General features: G+C 35.0%; 1 long non-coding RNA gene across 1 annotated transcript; it reads right to left on the bottom strand.

Moving 5' to 3' along the window:
• Positions 1-6: 6 nt before the first annotated feature.
• Positions 7-4,289, bottom strand: LOC107312997. Its single transcript, XR_001554732.1, has 3 exons — positions 4,196-4,289; positions 2,021-2,070; positions 7-125 (listed from the first exon to the last, which is right to left on the bottom strand). It is a non-coding gene; the product is annotated as an uncharacterized LOC107312997 (long non-coding RNA).
• Between the last annotated feature and the right edge of the window lie 5,031 nt (positions 4,290-9,320).

The following is a 9,320-nucleotide window of genomic DNA, read 5'->3' as shown; positions in this document are numbered from 1 at the left end:
TCTCCCTGCAGTAGCTGGCATGCCAAATGGCTCTACACATAATTACTTCCAGGATTCTTCACTATCACAGTAGATTCATGACATGAATCTAGTGGAAGTCTCTTACAGATTGTCAGTTCCTGTTTCTATGGGTACACAGAAAAAATTTAAAATTTTAAGAACTCTACACTCATCTCAAAAGACTCATCAAAGCTTAGGATGTGAACTTAAGATTTCATTTATTGAGAATATATTTTGCAGCTTCTGAACTAAATTTAATTAGGCTATGTCAAACATTATTTTCCAATAACTTTAAGGGTTATGATAATAAAAAAAATAGTAGAATTTAAAGAAAATTTACTATTAAAACGAACTGTGTCTATGGATACATTTTTCTTAAATGCACAAAATAACTTGCACTATAATGTACTAGTTTTCTTGTGATGTTATTTATACATAAGGAATTTGGCTTCTGGTCCCTAGTAAAATGCTAAGCATGAAGAACCAAGAGCTAAAATAGAGCAAAAATCCTATTAGAAACAATGGATCCATGGAAAGTTTATTCCTTTATCTTTCTGGCATATGCTGCTATAGAACCACAGATGGAATAGAAAACAAAGTAGACAGCGTGGAAAAAACTTAAAGACATGAAGAAACTTAACCTGATCTCATACTCCCAAATCTTCCTGATGGGGATCAGTATCTTTCTGGGAAAGAATCCTAGGAATAAGTTCTTGTAAAATTCTAGTGTTTGTAATTATCCATAATTTCTAATAACAGACTTACTTCATTCAATTGGTTGTAAAAGGATTTGAGAATATAGTTGAAACATGTACTTGAATTTGCTTAAAATAGAAACTTCAAATTAAGCAGAACCAATGTAACAAACTCTGAGCCCAGAGGAAAGACAACACTTTGCAATGCAGTTTTTTGTTGTTGTTTGTTGATTTTGTTGCTTCTTTTTTTCCAGTTTGTAAATTACATGAATGTCTTCAGTACATTGCTCAGAAGCTTTGAGAGTAGTCAGCTTCTGACCCAAACAACAAAAGAAAGCATGATTTATATGCTTTGCTAATGATTATGTTCTCACAATTAATGGTAATAGCTCACTATAACTCATATATCATCAGTATAAAAATGTCTCCCAACAGGATTTTTTCTAAGATTAATTTGACAATTTAGAATATTTTTTGAATCACATAGATTTCCGTACAATGTATTCTAAGTCACTAATGATATCATGTTTTTCACAGAACTTCTTACTCACTTAAATAAAACTTTTGACATATTTCTGAAAACTTTAAAGAGTCAGCAAATCAAATTTTTACAACTTAATTTAAATTGAATTGTACAAAAACCAGAAATTGTCTAAAGGGTGCAAAAAGTGATATCCCAGATTTCAAGTTTCTGAAGGGGATGTTCTAGCTTACTGCAGTTTTGTCCCAGCTGCTTTGAAAACAGGGCAGCCAAATATAAGAGAGCTGACTACCCCACACCTCTAACACAAAGCTTTCTGTTTTTCTGCAGTGCTGTGAAGCTCCAGACCCAGTCAACAAGATTCTCTAGGCACAGCACAAGGAATAGGTTTCTGTGGCTTACAATTATTTCACAGTGTTGGGACATCACACAGACTATTATCTAAGTAAACTTCAAATAAGATGATGCCGAACCATGTTTCTGAATACCACTATTCCATCCCACTCATCACTCCCATTCAGTATCAGTGGTTTCTAAGAGAAATAAATATTCAGCCAGTTGGTTGTTCTACAATCTTAGCAAATCACAGGAGAAAAGAAAAATACCTACCTAAAATACATCATCTACAGATCGAAGCTTCCTTTGCAGTTAACACTGATTAATTTCTATTACACCTTATCAGTTTCAGCATTATCCTCAAAAGTCTGGAATATGACTAATTGACTGCATTAAATCTAAAACATTCTTGCTGATGTTGTCTGGCCTTTTGGTGTAACCTACTGGATGCACAGGAAGCACAGTTTTCAGCAAGACAATATCATCATAGCATTTTGGCAGTACTCACCTTTTCCTCTTGGTTTGTGCTAAGGAACATTTGTGTTTCTTCTACAATGGCTGAGAAAAAAAATCCAGTGGAGGAAGAAAAAGATGCTTTAAGTGGTCAATAGGCAAGCCAGTATTTGTTTGATGGCAAACTGTCATCACTGGTAAGTAAAAGTCAGCAGTAAAATTGGGAAAATGTTTTTCAATAACAATATTTTTCCCTAACCTTGTGCTACTAAAATAAGTTATTGAAAATTAAAAAATACAGATGATCTTTAAGGTAGTTTTTTAAAAAACATGTACTACTTTCTGTCCTGAAGGCAAAAAAAACAACAACAACCCTCGAAGTAGACCTGTCTAGAAGGCTGAGCTTGTTTGACATCCCATTTAAACAGAAGAAATGGAAATGCAGCCAAATTTTCAAATCTGTTGTATATCCCCTAAGATAATTGCAAATAACTAGGCAATAAGATTCATCAGTTTAACCTTATGTTTTCTAGGAGTGCATTTATTTTTGAAATCCTTTTTGAATTTCTGAAAATACAAAATCTCCATGTATTTATTTCCCTCTCAGTTTGATGTATCAAACATACAAAGTCACAAGGCAAGGAAATTCTGCATATATTTAAAGTCAACTATGAGGCTAAGCTCTTAATTGGATCAGTGCTGCTATACCTAATTTTCTTCTTACAGCTGGAGTTGGCCTTAGTGACCCAGCAAGAGCTCTAGGAATCAAGCTGACTTCTTTTTGTCTTGTTCATCCTCATCATTACTAGAATCCAAATTAGAGCACCATTGACAGCTGTGCAACAAACTTTGTTATCCACTCATGCCCTGTCAGCCAATGTAAGTAGTTAGGTGCAGAAAAAAACTCTTGAAGATGCACATAAGGAATAAAATCTAGTTCAGTCTAGCTGTGATGCTGTTGCAGGGCAAATGGGAACAAAAAGCATCAAACAGCTATTTTTATTTCCAGACTCAGCATTTTCAGAATATGGATAGAGACAGGTTGTTGTTGTTTTTTTTAGGGTACTTTTTTTTTTTTTCCAAGATCCAGTTTTTACCAAATCATCTTTTCAGAATAGGATGTTTCTTTTACATTTCCTCTAAGATAGCTTTGAGAAATTTCTGCCCTTTCTTCTTGCAGTCAGAGTTACTGCCAAACATGTCTAAGTTGCTGCATTATCACATGGAGACATTTCAGAGCTGTCAGCCCTAGCCTCTGTCTTCAGCTACATGGCCCATTCAATCTCCCTGGCTGTCAATCAGGTTGGGAAGAAACCAACCCTACCGGGTTGAAGACTGGGAAGATGGGCATTACAGTGACTACAAGGCCAGTGCACAATTCTCATAGGTGTCAGTCAAGCTGGGCATTCTGAGCCTCTTCATCTGAGTTGGTGGAGGAGGTATCTGAAAGTCATGGGAGTGTTTGAGAACAGCAAGGGCAAGCTTCTGCCTCAGGGGTAGGGTGCAGTGGGGACTCCCCATAGTAACAGCCAAGGGCATCAGGCATGGTAGTGGTGAAGAGACAGGTCTGAGGCCAATCTGCTGCTCAGGATCAGGGCAGTAAGAGTAACTAGGGTGAGACACAGCCTGCTCGTCAACAGACAGGTTCACAGGGATAAAGAGCAAACTAGGACACCAGCTTACATAGCTGAAATCAGCATCCTATGTTGTCCCTAAGGATAACTATATTCAATGAACTCTAGACATACAAAAACAGGTATCATTTAAGTTGCTGAAATGAATCCTGAAGAGAAGATGTTAGTGAGAACATTGTAGCTAGTTTACAGTACCAGTGAGGAATAATTTACATACTCACTGAAAATTATAATTGTTTTATTTATGTATCTGTCTCCCTGTATGCTTCAGCTACCTAAAATATCTCTTAACATCAACCATGTGATACAGACTTATTTTTTGTAGATTATGTCTGCTAAATAAACATTTTTTAAAACTCAATAGCAATAACAAAGCAATTTCATACATTCACTTGATGCCAAGATTATAAGGAACGCAAAAAAAAAAAATAAATAAATCTAAAAACATTTCAAAAATGCAGATGTTATAAAACAGATACAGATTTGCATCCGGCTAAACATTTCTATGTAATCAAATATCCTTATTCTGCTATTCTTTTCTATTTGTTTACTTCAGAAGTACCATTCACACCACACACCACACAACAATTGTGTACCTGAGTGCATCTCAAAGAGGATGGAATCCTTCACTGTTTTATCTCTGTGGGCTTTGTCCATCTTTACTCTCAACAGATGTAGGTCAAGTAGGTCAAGTTCGGGTAGACAAAAACAGTAAAAAAAAGAAAAAAAAAAGGAAAAAGAAGACAAAAAAGCCACATGGATTATTTAACTCTAAAAGGAATATAATGCCTACACTATTTCCAAATTTTGTTTATACGATTTATATATCTGTAGCTTTCTGATTTATGGAAATATCCTTCAACAGGACTCTAGTTTTATTTCCTTTTTGTTTTCCTATGGCTTAACAGAACTTGCAATTAATTCTTATGTGTTTGTGGTTTTTTTCTTGCCATGAATTAACATGTAGCCAAATAGGTATGATAGTGCTGAGTATTTTTTTTGCTCTGTATCTTTTTTTTATTTGTTTATTTATTTTTAAATCAGGACTCCTGTTAAGAAGATTGACCCACATTTTGAAACCATCTATTTCTAATGCACCAGGTGCAGACAAACCTTTGTCACACATACTTCTCTACCTTTGAAGAAGAAGGGTGAACGAAGAATTTGCTGCACCACAACAAGGAGCTGAGGCAGTCAGTGTGAAGTGTATTTGATAGAATGGAATCAGCCCTTCAGCATTTTCTGCAGTCTCTGCAATGTTCTTATTTAGCTTTCTCTACATTCAAAGAGACAAAAGTAGTTTTGCTTCTGGAATTGTATCAGAAAAATAAAAGCAGTTGTGTCAAAGACCTTCTGTGATAAAAAACAATGTATTTTCCACATTTAAAAGCTGAAAATGGAAGGATGCTGTGAAGAGAGTTTAAAAGCACTAACTTAGCCTTGGAAACACTAATTTGAATGACTAATACTTCAACAAAATTGAAATTTTACATTCTTTAGAGAGTTGATATATATTCAGCTGTCAACATGATAAGCTGTCAACCTGATAGACTGTCACAGACTGTTTTTCACAGGTGACAGAAATAAATCTTTCAGCTGTGGTCTAGACCCAGTACATTCTACAGGACTCTCTACATTAGTAAATTGAATAGAGGATGGAAGAAGTGGGTGGGAGATAAGATGAAGGACACACGACAGTCACTTTTGGTGCATATTTTCCCTGTCCTCCATTAACAACTTCAGAAAAAAATATGTTGTTCCCTATTACACTGGCAGGCCACTTTTTGCAGATCCATGTTTCAGTACATCTGCCCTGGATCATCAGTCTTATGCTGAAAAAGTAGGAGAGACAAAATAAATTAGAGCACAAAGCTATCTTATTCCAGTACCTGATTATTTGGTGTTATTCTTGAAGCTGTGGTGCATCTTCCCAAGGGAGTTTCGTGAGGACTGAAAGCAAGTTATCCAGTAAAGCAAGTAATTAGAGCTTCCTGACAGATCAAGGAAAGAGGCTGATGTAAAGACTGAAACATGATCATCTCAGCCTTCAAATTAAGAGCATATGACCTATGTGTTTTGGGATTACTTACTAACTGCTTTCAGCACTGCGCAAGGTTAATTCCTGGTAGGCACCAGTGTGCGTACTCTGAAGTTGGAAGCTTTATTGAGAACAGAATGTACGCTTTCAACAATTATCTGAATGCAATCAGTCCTTTTTTTAAAAAAAAAAAAATTATTTATTTATTTATTTATTTTCCCCTAAAAAAAGAAGAAAGAGTTCTTACAATTTAAAAGTTAAGAAAAATTGAGAGGTTCAGACTCTGTATGGGCACATATGTTACTCTGAATAAAAGAAAACCTTGTGACATTTTATTTGCAATTACAATTTTGGTTGTGTTCACCTTCGATTTCTGTGTACTTTGGATGATAAATGTCTAGAGTGAAATTCTGCAAGGCTGAAGAGAAATTTACGTGGTAGCGTTCTATTTCTAAACATTGATGTTTTAGTGGGATTCCTTGAGATTAATTTTCAGATTAAGTCCCAGGAGAATTCATGAAGGTTAATAACAATATTGACAGAAAGCATATTTTCAAAGACTCAGGAACAGATGGATTCACTGACCCTGTTTGTTACTTGGATCACTGGAAAAGAATGCCGAGAAACTCTTTAATATGTAGTCATTTCTCTGCAGTTTGATAATTCTCATTTTATGTGGCTCATTTTATTCTGTAAAAGAGTGATTTATTTCTTTGCAGAGAAATTAAGTATCTATTTTAAAACATTTCCTTTAAAAAACATAAATTTAAATAGATATTCTTCTCTTTCAGTTATATATGAGACTCCTTCACTGTCTGGCACACAATAACAGCCCTGTCCAAGTTTCTCATGTACTTATTCAGTGTTTTCCTTATGAAGAATGCACTCAATACACGAGTTGGCCATGTACTACACTTAACATAGAATTGTAAAGCACTCTGAACATCTTCCAGTCAAGCACAATGCGTTTATGATTGTTGTAGGAAAGTACTCTTGTTTAAAAGGATGTCATTAAAAGAGAGCAATAAAAAGACGATCCTTCTCTTCTGCGTGTCTACCAATAAATTTTTGGCTCAGGATTGTGCCCAAAGTTGGGAAATAAGAGACTGTGAGAGCTCCTCTGACTGGCACTGATAAATATTATTTCTTATTTTAAATATTATTACTTACCTTGGTAAGTGACTATAGCACTACCAAACCACCTAGAAAGCCTCAGAAATTGACAGAGGCATAGGATTAATGATTTTACCAATTAAGGTAACAAATACATAGAGGGATGATTTGCTTATACTAGAAATCTGTGGTCAAAACAAAAAAACAACACAGCACTTTTAAATCCCAAGCTACTTCCCCATAAAGTACATTCCCTTATTACTTGTTAGCTAAATTCTTAAGGAACAGTTTTTTGGAGGCAAAAAAGGGCACAGTGTAACTCACTCTGAGAATGCCCCAGAAATTCGGACTTCCTAAATAAGTAGCTTTTCACCTTCTTTTTGAAGCTTTCTTGTTGGGCAGCTTGTTTCATGCCTCAGTAGCAACTTTGCAGCAATACACCTGGAAGGCACTATAATAGCAGCATTATAAAGAATGTGGAGGATACAGCTTTCAGTATCTCTCTGTCCATTTTCAAATGGCTGCTTAGACAGGTTTCTGCTGTGTTATCATACAGTATCTTGCTTTCCTTAAACCTTTCTACTCTTTCCTAGGACACCGTGGAGGTATTTGTATCCTAGTAATACAACACCTTCCATGTCAAGTAAAGCAAAAATAAACACTCAAGTATGGGCATAAAAACAGAAAACATACCAATGCTTAATGGCATACCCTCAATCAGATGTTTGTGTCACATAACTGAATGTGAATGAGCAAAATGCTGAGAGCAGACCCTTTCATTTCCTTGTAAAATAGCAATTTGATGCGTGAATTTAAAACTCAGCAGGAGATCCTGTAGTAGAAGAACAATAGTATCCACTTAGTATACCCATCTGTCTCTCCTGCACTGCAAGACTACACCGAGGAGCTAGTCAGAAAGAAATAGGACTACTCATCTAGATTATCACATGGGAAGATCACTTTGGAATGTACTGCTCTTGCCCTGCAGTGATGTGCATTTTGGACTAACTTAATTCATTGCAATTTCTGTCAACTTCATTTTAAGGTGTGTTTGTATTCAGTCCCTTTATTCCATTTTTTTCCTTTCCTTCCTTTCTACTCTTAAAGAATGCAACTGACATTAATCGATGGCCACTGATGTTCTTCTGTCCTTTCTTTTCAAGTGAGATGCAGTCAGAGAATACTATACCTAATTTTTAGCACCTGTGTGTGAATTAGGAGGTTAAACTACTAGTTGCAACATCATGCTTGTTTTGTACCCAGCCAGTCAACTATAACAAATGTAACATTTGCATATTAGAGTAAATAGGCAGTAAGATTTGATAAACTAAAAAAAATTGGCTACTCTTCCTTTCTGAAAGATTTGGATGAAAATTTTCAGCCATGATGTCATATAGCAGAGGTAGCAGAAACATGTTCAATTCATTACAAAATTGGGCAGCTTCCCAAATTAACTAGATCAGTGAAACATCTAATCCTGTTTTTCCTTTGTCTCATAATCACATCTTCTCTACATACCTGTAATTTCAACTGCTCTGGTAAAGATTTTCTTTTTTGCTCCTGTTAATTTATGTCAACTATTAAACAGGCTGCACTATTTTTTATTTTTTATTTTTTAAATTAATTGCCACAAAAGTATCTACTTCTTTGCTTTTATTAACTCTGAAGTAATAAACCTAACCAGCAATTAAAAGTAAGATATTGCCATCTATATTTAGGAACAAATTTGTATCATTAATTCTAACACTTGCATTTAGACATAGTAAATAACTTTTTACAAAACTACATACAAAATGGGTTAATTAGCAGCAGAAAAGAAACACACCATGAAAGTAGAGCTATACTTACCTAAAACCTCTACCATCACATCATATTATACTGATTAGCAACACATGAAACATAAAGAATTTTGATTGTCACATCTTATTAAAATGTCCTGACCTCTCAATCCAGTAAGTACAGTAGTAGTGCAAAGAAAATAACTATTCACAATCACTACATCAGCCTGGTAGCCATTAAGCCACAGTTCCTGAACAATTTTAAACATACTTAACTCTCTGCCAAATAGAAGTATTTGTTAGTTCAGTTTCAGTATATTACTCCTAGTTAAAAATAATATGCATTTGGAAAAATTACATACTACACTCTTCCTCCTCCCCTCCCTCCCCCCAATGAAATAAAAAGGGTGATTCACTAGAGAAATCTAGGTGATTTCAGAGAATAAAATATTAAACTTTACTAAATAATAATTAGGCTGAAATCATAGAGTTATAAAGAGCACAGTTACAGAGATTGTGTTAATATGTATTTGCCATTAACTAATAATTAGTGACAGATAAGTAAATGATTTGTCATTGTGAACAGCTACAAGTGTTAGCAACTATGTCAGGGATCATCGGGTAACTCAGTCAGTTTGGTAATAATGTTGTCCTCATGATATGGCAAATAAAAGAATCTCTGGAGCACTGTAGTTTTTATTTTAGTGAAACAATAGAAGACTAAATGCAAATGGAGAGGAATTATTATGCTGCAAACTGTTTTACCCTAAATTAAACACCAGTCTCTGAAGA

This window comes from Coturnix japonica, chromosome 4 (assembly GCF_001577835.2).
Source record: "Coturnix japonica isolate 7356 chromosome 4, Coturnix japonica 2.1, whole genome shotgun sequence".
NCBI classification, from domain to species: Eukaryota; Metazoa; Chordata; class Aves; order Galliformes; family Phasianidae; genus Coturnix; species Coturnix japonica.
Note: the sequence above shows the minus strand (reverse complement) of the source record. Positions and strands in the feature narration are given on the sequence as shown.